The following is a 12,975-nucleotide window of genomic DNA, read 5'->3' on the forward strand; positions in this document are numbered from 1 at the left end:
TCATCGACTTTCTCTTTCGTTAATGACTTAGCTGTAAAACCTTTCCCTAGATAACCCAAGATAACAACTTCCTTTATCAAACCAAGTGGGAGCGCAAAACCTGTTTGCATAGCAGTGGTTATCAAAAGAGAAAGTCGATGAAGAGAATCGATCAAAGTAGATAGGACCTTTTGAATTGTTCATCGAGATTTTACAAAAACTTTAAGATCGATCTAGCAAAGATCGATTCTTTGGTACCGATTTAATCAGTGGATCGATTTTAGAGCCAAATATAAGATCGATCCGTTAAGATCGATCTTTCTCTCTAGATCGCCCAATCCTAGCGCCGACTGAGATTGGACCCAGGCCTGCTGGGGTGAGAGGTAATCACGCTAACCACCGGCGCCGATATCTTTCAAGGTGATATAACGGCGAATGAGATCGACCCAAATTTGAGTTTAGTTATCTCAGAAATAAGAAATAAAGTGCAGGAACTCAGCGATGAGTAAATTTGCCTTATATTTCCCCAGGTTTTTCCAGGATTTTCCAGGGAAAAATCGCGAATTTGAGAAAAGTAAAGATTAGATTCACTCAGTCTATTGGTACTACTCCGAGACTGAATAAAATTTTCGTCAATTTCCTCATTTTCTGGCAGATTTTTTTAGGTTTTCCACAGGAAACCATGAGACAAATTTACTCATCGCTGAGTTCCTGCACTTTTGGCGATTATGAGTGAACTAAACTCAAATTTGGGTCGTTCTCATTCACCGTGTACGCTAAAAGAAAAGAGCCAGCGTCGCTACTTGATAGCAAACTACTCATAATGGGAGGAGTCTTTGTAACTTTTATACCACTTGGTTGCACATCATTTTGCTTTAACCTGAAAAGATATAAAAGAGCGCTGCTGTATGGCATTAGCTCATGATCAATTCATCATTCTCTGCTTGATCGTCAAGCAGTTCAGTTCAGTGTTAGCTCGCTCTCTCGAGTTGTTTGAAAAGTTCGTGGCGATAGTGTTCGCGCTCTCTTTCGCGGTTTGTCGTGCGTGTGTGTGTGCCCCGAAATGGTTAAGCATCGGTCGCGAAGCCCGGCGAAGGTCCAGAGCCCCGGTGAAGGAAGCTCCGGTGTGCCTACCTCGAACAGGTTTGCTGTTCTCCCCATGGATGGGAATATCCAGCCAGCTGAGTTGGAAAAACGCAGCAAGAAGAGAAAGAAGAATCGAGGCCAGTCCGATGTCACTGCGACGAACGCCAGCGACATCGGTGATTTCGGCGACGCCATCGGCAACGAAAATTCTGCCGGCCCGAGTGCGGCAAAAGTGAAGCTCCCTCCATTGGTAGTGAAAAATGCCCATCTTAATGAGCTCATCGCAGATCTAGCGACGCTGGGCGTTAAAGCCGCATACAAGTTAGGCAGAGTCGGCACCAAGGTGGTGCTCCGTACCAAAGCGGAGTATGACTTAGTCGTCGCCCACCTGAGGACTTGCAAGGTGGAATTCTTCACCCACGACATTCCCGGTGAGAAGCCATTCAAGGTCGTCATTAGGGGCCTACCAAACTTCGACCCGAAGTTTATTGAAGCTGAAATCAGAGACCGGTACAAGCTGGCCCCAAGTGCCGTCTATCGGATGACAAGGAAGGACGAAAATGTGAAGGCGTATCCGGATAGCCTTTTCCTGGTACACTTCCAGAAGGGAACGGTGACGCTCAACGCGCTGAAGGCCATCCGCTCCATCAATTCCATCATCGTCCGCTGGGAGCCATACCGTGGCGGCCATCGTGATGTGACTCAGTGCCAACGGTGTCTGAACTTTGGACACGGCACCCGCAACTGCAACATTAAGCCACGCTGTGGCAATTGCGCTCAAGACCACGCCACTTCCGACTGCCCTGCGGATGGAGCCGTGGCGTTAAAATGTGCCAACTGTGGTGGTGCTCACCAAGGTTCCGACAGACAGTGCTCCAAACGCGAGGACTTCAAACGCATCCGAAAACAGGCGGCAACTAACAACCAACCAGGACGCAAGAAGGACAAAGTCCCGGCATTTCGGACGGAGGATTTCCCGCCTCTTCGTGCTCCTCAGCAAAGGCAAGAGAATTCGCGGGTGCATTCCGCTCAAGCAACTTCTGGTGATTCTGCTGGCCAAAGCTCTCCATCCCCCCTGGATTCTGGAGACAACCACCAGCGCAAAACAACAACCCCGATCTGTTCTCAGCGGATGAACTGATGGAAATTTTCGTCAACATGTCCGGTGCTCTTCGTAAGTGCCGTAATAAGCCCAAACAGATCCAAGTGCACGGTAAATTCATCATCCAGTATGGCGTCTAAACTGCTAAGTATCGTCACCTGGAATGCTTGCTCTGTAAGAGCAAAAGAGATTGAGCTTGCCGACTTCCTCCGCAAGCACAGCATCGACGTGGGCCTTCTAACCGAGACCCATCTAAAGTCCGGTGACACCTTCTGGTTGCCTGACCACAACATTATTCGGCTTGATCGCACAACTCCAGGGAGCGGTGGGAGGTGGTGTTGCGGTCGTCGTCAAGAAAGGAATGACATACCACACTCTGTCCCATATCCGCACCTCTATCATCGAGGCCCTTGGTATGAAGGTGGAGTCGTCGACTGGATACGTCCAGTTCATCACCGTGTACTGCCCTCGACAGTGTGCCGCCAACAGTGGACTAGCGGCTAAATTCAAGAAGGACCTGTCCACCATCACCCGTAACGGTTCCCGCTTCGTATTAGGAGGAGATCTAAACGCTCGCCATGAGGCCTGGCGGAACTACCAGCAGAACCAGAACGGTCGTCTGCTGTTCGACCACTCACAGCATGGGCTGTACTCCATTTGGTTTTCAGATGAGCCAACATTTATCTCACCGGCGGGCAACCCATCGACGCTAGACCTGTTCCTGTCAAATACCAGCTTGTCCAACCCGGTAGCCTTGAACGAACTCAGCTCCGACCACCAACCGGTGGTGGCTGAACTGGGCTGCAACGTGGCTCCTGCTTCAAGCCTGCGCAAGGACTACCATCGCGTAAACTGGGACAGGCACATCATCGACAACCCGCCGCTTGACACCGTGGAGGACATCGACCGAGCGTTGGAGGGACTCCACCAAGCCATAACCGTGGCTGACGAGGCGTGCGTCCGACGAGTTCCTGTGAGGGATAAGTTTATTACCATTGATTCCCACACCCAACTCTTGATTCGCCTGAGAAATGTTCGTAGACGCCAGTTCCAGAGAACCGGAGATCTAGCGAGGAAACGTGAAATGGCCGATCTGAACAAGAAGATTGTTTCCAGAACGGTCTTGACCAGTATCTGGACGGTCGCTCCAGACTATTCTGGAAAGTTGTGAAGGTCTCAAAGGCGCACCCCAAACCCATTCCACCACTCAAAGATGAAAATTATGACGATCGGCTCATAATCACCCCTCAGGAGAAAGCAAATGCGATTGGTGAGCATATCGCCAAATCGCACTTGCTTGGCTCCAACGTCCAAAGTCCGCTCGAAGTTCAGGTTGAGCAATGCGTACTCAACCTTGATTCCTCCCCTTGTGTCATCCCTTCGGAGGATAGAATCACAGTGGAACAGATTTGCTCAGCGCTGAAATGCACCAAAAACATGAAGACCCCCGGGTTTGACGGAATATTCAACCTAGTATTGAAAAATCTCAGCATGAAGGTTCACTCTCTGCTGGCTGCTGTATTCAACAGATGCTTGGAACTGCACTAATTTCCAAGTATCTGGAAGACAGCGAAAATCATACCTATCCGCAAACCCGAGAAGGACCCAACGCTAGCTTCAAGCTACAGACCAATCAGCCTCCTTTCAGCGCTGAGCAAATTGTTCGAGAAACTTATTCTCAATCGTTTGCCCAAGTTTGTCGAGGAGCAAAACATTCTCCTACCGCAACAGTTCGGGTTCAGGAAGGGACACTCCACAAATCATCAGCTAGTACGGGTGATGAATAACATCCGAAATAACAAGGCTGTATCCAAGCCCACAGCCATGACCTTGTTAGACGTTGAGAAAGCGTTTGACAATGTCTGGCACAATGGGCTTGTATACAAGCTTTGTAACTTCAACTTTCCTTTGCATCTTGTTAAAATCACCCGTAACTACCTTCAGCAAAGGTCGTTTAAGGTATCGTAGAATGGCTGCCTTTCAAACACGTTCTCCATCGCAGCAGGAGTTCCGCAAGGAAGTCTGTTGGGCACTTTGCTTTACAGCATCTACACTTCAGTCAGACATTCCTCCCCTCGGAGACGGTTGCGTGTAGTAGTTATAAGTAGTCTCCTTTTTCCAATTCAAATCAAAGCAATCCCACCAAGGTGGTCATACTTTAAAACAGGCCTGGTAGGACTAGGAACTGTAAATAATAATTAAAATCTCAAATGTACTAAAGTTGAAAGACGCATCTGTGTCACTTGAAAATTCATGCATGTAACCACACAACCACGTTATCAGTTGCAATTCCATTAGCTGCGGGGACAGTAATCACAACTAATTTAAAAGACCCAGAAAGTGGACGCAGACATCGGAATTACCAACGCAACGACATCGTTCGAACTTTACACAGCTAAGTTTGACTACAATGATCACCTGCGTGATCCTGCTACCAGGAAAGCCAACTGAGCACGCTGCCTCTGGAGATACCCAAGTACACCAGTTTGTTCGCTTCGATCCAAAATGGCAGTTTAATTAGCGACGGAGATGGTCACCACAAATTTGGTAGGACTCTGATGGACGTGGACATCGGAGCAACAGCGATTAGTACCTATTCGTTCCGTGCCCTCCATCTCCAACAACCCTTTCGATGGACACCAGGAAAACACAACAAACGGTCCTTTTCAGGGCCACAATTTGAAAAACAAACGGTCCTTTTCAGGGCCACCAATTCAAAAACGGAAAAGAGTTAAGATAATAGATTATCGATCAATTAAAAGAACTAAAGGCTCAACACATTTATTCCGTCCACTAATGGTCCTACGTCAAGCTTTTGTTCGTGCCCCTAGGCACAGACCCTTCTACTTTTTTTTTCACCAAATGGAATGTTTTTACTGCAGATGACTTCTAAATTTTGTTGAGCTTTCGGTAAGTATCGTAAGATTTGATAGAGAAAATCAAATTGTTGAGATATTGTTAAAAATCTAACAATGCTTCTTGATCCTAAACTCGGCCACGGATTCCAAATTCGGCCCAACGCATTGAAACGCCATTCATACGCCTTTGAATTCACTTCGGCCTATCGGATGAAGATAAAAATTGATTCGTTCGTTGCGCTTGTTTGGCTTTTTTTATATAATAATGGGTGCAAACATATATTATATATATTACGCGATCTCATTGACTTCATAAGGTATCTTTATAACTAAAGTATCGTACCAAACACATAATTGACTTGTTAATTCTGAAATCATGGATTTATTAGAAGTTTTCTGCTCAATAGGCCCAAAATGGGTGATTATGCTGAAGTAGTGCTCTACCCTTCTTTTCGAAACTGTTATTTTAGTTAGGAGGAGAAGTCCATTATGTTATTCAAAACAGTGTCCCTATGTCATCATTGCAAAACCTCTAAAAATTTATGTTTTTTTTTTTATAATTTTTACAGTGTTTACTCGGCTGTCGACAAAAGCAGGCCACTCTCGATGTGTGTCACGCGATCGTCTGTTTTCTCGACAGCAACCATTGTGTGGTCCTCTTCATTGTTCTTCATCAGCAGTTCTTTCGGTCGATGCGTCGTCGCCTTTGGAAAGCAACCGTTTCGTGATGAGTGTGTGAGTGCTGACCACGTTTTGCATCCATTGCTGCAATTGAAGCGCTCTGACCCACGTTGGCGTAACTGCCATACAATGAAACCACTGGAAGCGGCTCCAGTTCTGATGGAGGAGGCTTTTTGGATAGCGGAAGATAAAGTGTTTATTGTGTTGTACCTTTTGACTATAGTTTTAAGCTGTATTGTATAGTGACCAAGAATCCTCGGCTCTGTAAAGTTAATTCGTTTGAGCCTTATCAAATAACTCAATAAACAACTTATAATTTTTAAATATTAAAAAAATCAAATCGGCCTTATTTGTGAAGAAAACAGTGTTATTAAGGGAGGAAAATTTGATTTAAGATTTCCAATTCCAAAACACCCTTGAAAAACCCGATTAACGCTTTATTCAGGGAGAAAAACGATTAATTCAAGAAGATAAGTTTCCTTCCAAGACCAAATAATAAGGTAAGACGATATATTTTTATTCATTTTTCATTCACCACGAAGGATATAATCTGTTGAAGCAACTCGACAAAGGGTTATATTAAGGCAGTTCATATTGTCGTTAATTTAGGAACGATTTCAATTTCCTACAACCCAAACAACCGGCAAGCACAACTTCAAGAACGACGTTATATTTAGAAACTAGAGATATTCATCTTCCCGAGAAGTTGTTTCTTACAATCCTCTATCCAATAGCCCAAGTCTGGGCAAAGGTGAAGTAGCTAGGTGAGCAACAGTAAAAGACAACTGAGAACCGCATAAATATATAGCTAATACATTTATCCCAGCTGGAACGGTTCTAGGCCCCGAAGGAATGATGCAGTAGCTATTCAGTAGTTGTGGTAGCATCACAATTGCCACTTTATCGGAGAAACTCCCCCGAAGCTTTGCTGAGAATTATTTTCATTGCCAAAACTGTACATACATTTACCAACCAACCGTGTGTAGTTGCAACTTGCAACTACTGCCAGCCAGCATCAGCCAAACTCTTCCCATCAGCACAAGAAGGTGCAAAAGAAGTTGGTCGCTTATAGGCTAGGAAATAAATTATGCTAAAATGTATTTATTCACGGTAAGTGAACGTTAAGATGCAGCTCGACGCGGTTGATCTTGATACAAACAGAAGCACACGCCACTGGCTGCATGTACCAGGTCTCTCCTGCATGCCTTATTCCTCCCGAAGCGTGATCGTGGGAGTGTGGGTGGAAAACGAGGAGGAAATTTAGCATTCGATGATGGCCCGAAGGTTGTGGCTTGTGTACTTATGTTACGGAGTTGCTGCCTGTACGGTGGGAAGGAAATCCAGATGAAAAGGAAGCGTTTATATTCTATTATGTGCCGTTAATCTTTCGCTCGGAATGATTAATTTCAAGCCGATTTGAATCTATTGCTTCAAGGGAGCTCTTACAAGCCATGGCAATATTTGGATCTTGAAGGAATGGCTTAAACTGGTGAACCCTGCGACTGAATAGAATTTTATTAATGTGGTTGCTAAGTTGTCTCTATCAAAACAACATAAATTTGCAACTGGATTCGCCGATCCTGGTCCCGGTCGGTACTCGTCCCATAAATGAGTCTTTGAATTCTTTGCGATTTTCGTGAGTTACAAACACATTACACGACTAATTATCTTCGTATATGGTCGTTGGTCCCTCCTAATCTACTCCCAGCTCATCATCCACCGAAGGCAAACCGTCTCTTGGTCGCTTCTACACGATATCGCAGTATGTCCCGACAAAGTAAGAACAACAAAAATGGTAGAACAACATTCGAGTAACAAGAAAATTATCAAATAACTATCATGTGACATGTGTGATTCGTTCTAATTCCTTAATTTGGTGTGAATTAAAGCATTTCTGATTAGAAATGTTATTACTTGTACATCGTTGCTTGCTGTTTTCAGAAGCACAACATCAGCAGCTCTTATTATGAGAAAAACTAATATACATATGTACATTCGTGACGGTCTTCGGCGACAGTGTCGTGACATTTTAGTTTGGTACTGTAATTTGATAGCTTATTTTGCAAGTGTCGGAAGTAAAGGCAGTCGATTATCACAAAAAAATGTGTCGACTATGGTGACCGCTTACAAGACTGGTCAGAAGTCGTCATTGTAGATTTATCAGTCACCACCAACTAGGAATTTCAACAGGTTTACAGAATATCTGACGGTTGAAACACAGCTCATATCTGCCTCTGCTGGTTGATTAATATTACACCATAAAACCAAAACTGCCTAGGGGATCAAAGTTTGTCCTGCTTCTCAACGGACGCGAAAAAATACTGTTTTAGGAACAGAAAAAAAATCGATCACCTCAAGCCAAAAATTGAAAAAAATGCGACGGAAAAACGTTGCGAACACTTTAGGATTTTCGTCGCATTTTTTCAATTTTTGGCTTGAGGTGGTAGATTTATTTTTATTCTTTTAATGCACGACTACCCGAGCAAAGCTGGTGATCGAAATGAAATCAAAATTTGCTGTTATGATGTAACTTATTTTGAATACTCCAGTTGATCTCATTTTGGTTGACATAACGGTTAACACAGCAAAAATGAGAGCAAAATTTTACACTGTTGAATCAAACGGAAAACTAATCTTGCTTTCAATGAAATCAATTTGATTACTGATTTTGCATTCATAATGTTTAACTGAATACGGGCATGGCGTAAATGGTTAGTATCCATGCTTCTCACGCTGACAGAGTTGAGCTCAAATCTCTCCCCGGGCAAGTCATGAATGATCTAAAAAGTGTTAAAAAAAATAAATAAACAATAATCATTAGACATAAACGACAGATGAACTTAAATTAAATTTTAAACAATACGTTAACAGCAAAACTTCAAGTTAAGTTGCTTCCATTTAAAATGTTTTGACTGCATAATGAAAGCACAATATACTACTTTTCTTTTATTTAACGTCGGTCTCTGTTCCGCAATCTAGTGCCAATCACCGACGGACATCGATTGCCATCCATTGACGGCAATCGAATGTGCAGGAAGGCAGCTTCCACACCTGCGTAGGATATCGCACCCATTCAAACACACATGGGCCGGGACCAACGGCTTTACTTCCCTTCCGAAGGAAGACGTGACCAGAGATTTTTATGCCTCAGAAAAATCCCACCGACCTCGGCTGGGATTGAACCCAGACCTATTGGGGTGAGAAAGCAGTCACGCTTACCACTACACCACCGGCGCCGGCTGAAAGCACAATATGATATCAGACTTATGTCGCGACAATTGAAATCAAAATGAGTTTTCATTATGATAAGAACTGCAAACTTTAATATCGATTTCCTTTCATTTTGTTAACCGACTTTGCTCGGGTACAAGATCTTATGACCAAACGAAGGATATTTCCAAGTGTATTTTCAATGGAATTTCACTCGTTTGAGCTGTGTTTCGGTTTTTCGCTATTGTCAGTTCCGTCGGTGAATTGTCGATGAGATTGTAGTGTGCTGTGCTCCAGCGTTGCCAGATACACCGATTTATCGGTATTTATTCAAGAAAGTCTAGAGACCTTCAAAGTTTATTAGAGATATTCCGGTAGTCACAGTCCCTAACTTCAGGAAAATTACAACAACTTTTAAGGAATTTCGAGGAATTATGGAAGATTCTTAAGTGCATTTCAGGAATGTTCCGAAAACTTGAGGGAAATTGCGGAGTCTTCTTCTTCTTCTTCTTCGCATTTCAAGCTTATTGCATATCGCATACTAGCTTATTGCGTGCTCTCAACTTATGTCGTTTTCGTTTTTGCGGTGTAGCACTGGTGTAGTGTAAGCAGGAATAAGTGCGAATCTTTGACAGCTCAACATCATTTGTTTGTAAACAAAGGTGCATCCTATATCTACACCCTAAAATATTTCGGTGTACGGCAGTGTAGCACCGGTGTAGCTACACCGCAAAAACGAAAACGACATTAGTGTTCTAGATGCACTTCCACCAGGGGGTAAGTCACTCTGCCACTTTGTGTCAACACCCACTTTAGCACAGCAAAAACACACATTGACACACTCAAACACCCTTCTGTCACTTGAATAGATAAATTTTCTATTATTTTTGGCACTCCTGCCAGGATTGTTTACGTCTGATATTTACATTTGTTCGTTGTTTATTAAAGATCCGACCGACGTTGGTGGTTTGATGATTGTGGACTGGACTGGACGGGGCGAGCTAAATCGACGGGTTTTGCCAGTTGTGCGTTCGCAGACGATCCCCTCAGCTAGCTGCCGCTTACAATGGAGTGGGTTTTATTTGCGAAATTTAGATCCAGAGATAACTTCGAAAGAGGCGCGCTTGGCTCGGCTAGGTTACCTGGGGTTGATTGCGACTGGTGTTCATTTGGGATAGATTCTCTATTCTGACCGAGCCGGGTCAGTATCCGCGATGAAAATGTGATTGGAATCGAGTGCAAAAATGCTACAAATTCTGTCATTCACTTTAGGCATACTTCCCGGAAATTTTCATCGAATCGTTCGATCAACTATTCCAGCAAGTCCTGCATCTAGACCAGCATACTTTGTCCAATCTATCGAGTGCAGCTGCTCTGGAGTTCTCGGACCCGATAGGCATTCCAGCAGCACATCTAACTTGCTTCAAATCGAATCTAGCTGTTCTTCGGAACACTCTGGAACAGTTCCAACAGATCTCAAGTGCACTTCAACAAGATGCTTCGATTTTTCGCCATGGTAGGTTACTGAAATGGGACAAGTGCAAATGTACACTTTTTTCGCTATGGTGTTGTTATTGTGTCACTGTTGGGAGTGTGGGTGTTTTTATACTTTAGATTTCAATTACAAATCAAACCGGGACAGTTTTTCTTTTCACCTTTATTTAGGAGATTTTTAGCCATAGGCTAGTTCATCTCTGAAAGCCAAGACAGAGGGATTAGACTCGCATTAGTTTCGCACATATTAAAAGAAAGCGCTTGGAAACCGATAGGATTGTAATCAAGCTGCCATAAATTGATTATGATTGACCTTCTACAGTTCAAGCAACTATACCTTTCATACCTTTTGGAGACCCTGTAAATCCGAGTTTGCCTCCCGGTCCGGGCAAGTAGTCATTTGGGAAAACAGATTTTTTAAGAAACGTTCTATTCGAGGAAACAGAATTCGGGAAAAGCCGTACAATCGCTTCGAAAGAATACAAATCATACATTAACTCTTCGACTACCACACTGAAAATGAAGTCGACACTTTTTTTCAAAATAATGTATCTCGGGTTCTACTCATCCTTTTTTAAATGTTTTTTTACCGTTTTAAAGGTTATTTTTTCAACTTTTTTGTGAACTAGCTGATAAGGCTACACGGTCATGTAAAACACCGCAAATTTCGGGTTAATTTCTGTCGAATTGGTAGACAAGCCGTTTCTGAAAGTTAAAATGAATTGATTTGGGGTTTCGTATTTTTGCCTGAAAGCTTATAAAATTATCTAATAGAATGTACCACTTACAAATTTTTAACTGTACTACTGACCGAGTTCTGGACTTTGAAAGATAACCGATGCAAACCTCAAAATGACATTTGTTTTCGTGAGATAATCATGGTTTTTTTTTCTTTGGATTTGTTTTACGTCGATCTTGTTTTCCGTGCTGAGCACCAATGCTACCGACGCCGCCAGGGAGGCAGCTCTCACACCTGGACCTTCCTTATCGACCCATCAACTCATGAACCGGGGACCAACGACATTACTTCCCGTGATCAGAAATGTTATGCCTCAGAACATCCCGGCAGCGCCGACTGGGATTGAACCCAGGCCTGCTGGGGTGAGAGGCAATCACGCTTACCACTGCACCACCGGCGCCGCTAGATAATCATGGTGAGCGACAAATTATCTCCCTACTGCTTGATAAAATATAGCTTTTGCATCACATTTGAAGTCAGTTTTCCACCAATTGACCACATTCATAATGTTTGAGGATGTTCTGGAAGAAAGTACGTGCCCTTACAGTGGGTTTAATAAGCAGATTGTTTTTATTTCAGTCAACCTACTTAGGTTGATTTTATTTCAATTAACTCTGAGTCACTATTACACATGACACTATCCTTCGTAAATTGAAGAAACTTTGTTGCTCATCGTCCAGCGAGCGCAGAATAGTGAGAGAAAATGGAGCCGCAAAGCAAGGCGAAAACCAATCTGTGTACATAATCAAGGCACCGTCGATTTTTTAAAAATAAATATGCAATCTGCAATATTATAACACATGAGATTGAACAAAAATATGTGTCTTACGTAATGGTTAACTTGCTGGAGATGATTGTCCCTTTAATAGTTCCATAGGCCATCTTCTGCTCGATCAGTTACCCAAAAAAAAAGTAAACATGGAGCTTCCTATTCGATATTTTTATTGGCTTCTTGGTAAAAATACTGTGGAATTAAGCCATCATTTCTAAATTATTTAAAAATCATCGAACATTATTATGGTTTAAATTATCGCATTTATTGCGTGAGTGCGCGTGTGAGTGAATTCCAAAAAATGCCGACTTAATTTCTGGTTAGTGGCTCGGAGGTATATACAATATTTTGGTGCCCGTTCTCAAAGTCCTCTCATCCACAACATTTTTACTCTAATTTGGGAGGGTGCTGCATGAAAATTATATTTGCTTAGAATATTTTTAAAGGAGACAGAAAAATGTATTGTTAGTCAAACTTTTTCCTGCAAAAGTGCCCATGCAAGCCGTTTATATTGTAACTTTGTAAGTAATTAAATTGACTTCCCAGAAAATAAAATCTTAAAATACAATTCAAAAATGGGGTTCATTTGGAAAAATAAAGTTTTTTATATTTTTCGGTGAAGAAAACATTTTTTTTTTTTAATTCAGACAATTTTTCATGAGTTACGCTTTTACCAAACTGTTGTAGAAGCTGGTTTGGAAGTCAAATGTTTAATTTTATTTTTTTATGCCCCAATAGTTTAAACTATTAAAAGATAAATAACTCCTAACCCCTAGCCTACCCCAATTTTTATTTCATTCATTCAGACCAATTGATTTGTGGCTTTTGTTTAGTTTGTTTAAATTTTTATTTATCATTCAGTCCTGATAAAAACAAATAATAATGCACCAAATACATTTCCGTTCAAGCCACATAGCAATTTTTACAAAAATATTGCACTTCTGTTTTCCTGTGGATTGAACAAATACATAAGCTACAATTCACACATGTTACTGTACTTCGTTTTCCGCACTCGCAAACAGTCTTCCTAGATTTTTTGGCGTGTGTTCTACGA

Source organism: Ochlerotatus camptorhynchus, unplaced genomic scaffold (assembly GCF_037179485.1).
Source record: "Ochlerotatus camptorhynchus isolate MF236.1 unplaced genomic scaffold, CSIRO-AGI_Acam_v1.1 ptg000151l, whole genome shotgun sequence".
Taxonomy (NCBI): Eukaryota; Metazoa; Arthropoda; class Insecta; order Diptera; family Culicidae; genus Ochlerotatus; species Ochlerotatus camptorhynchus.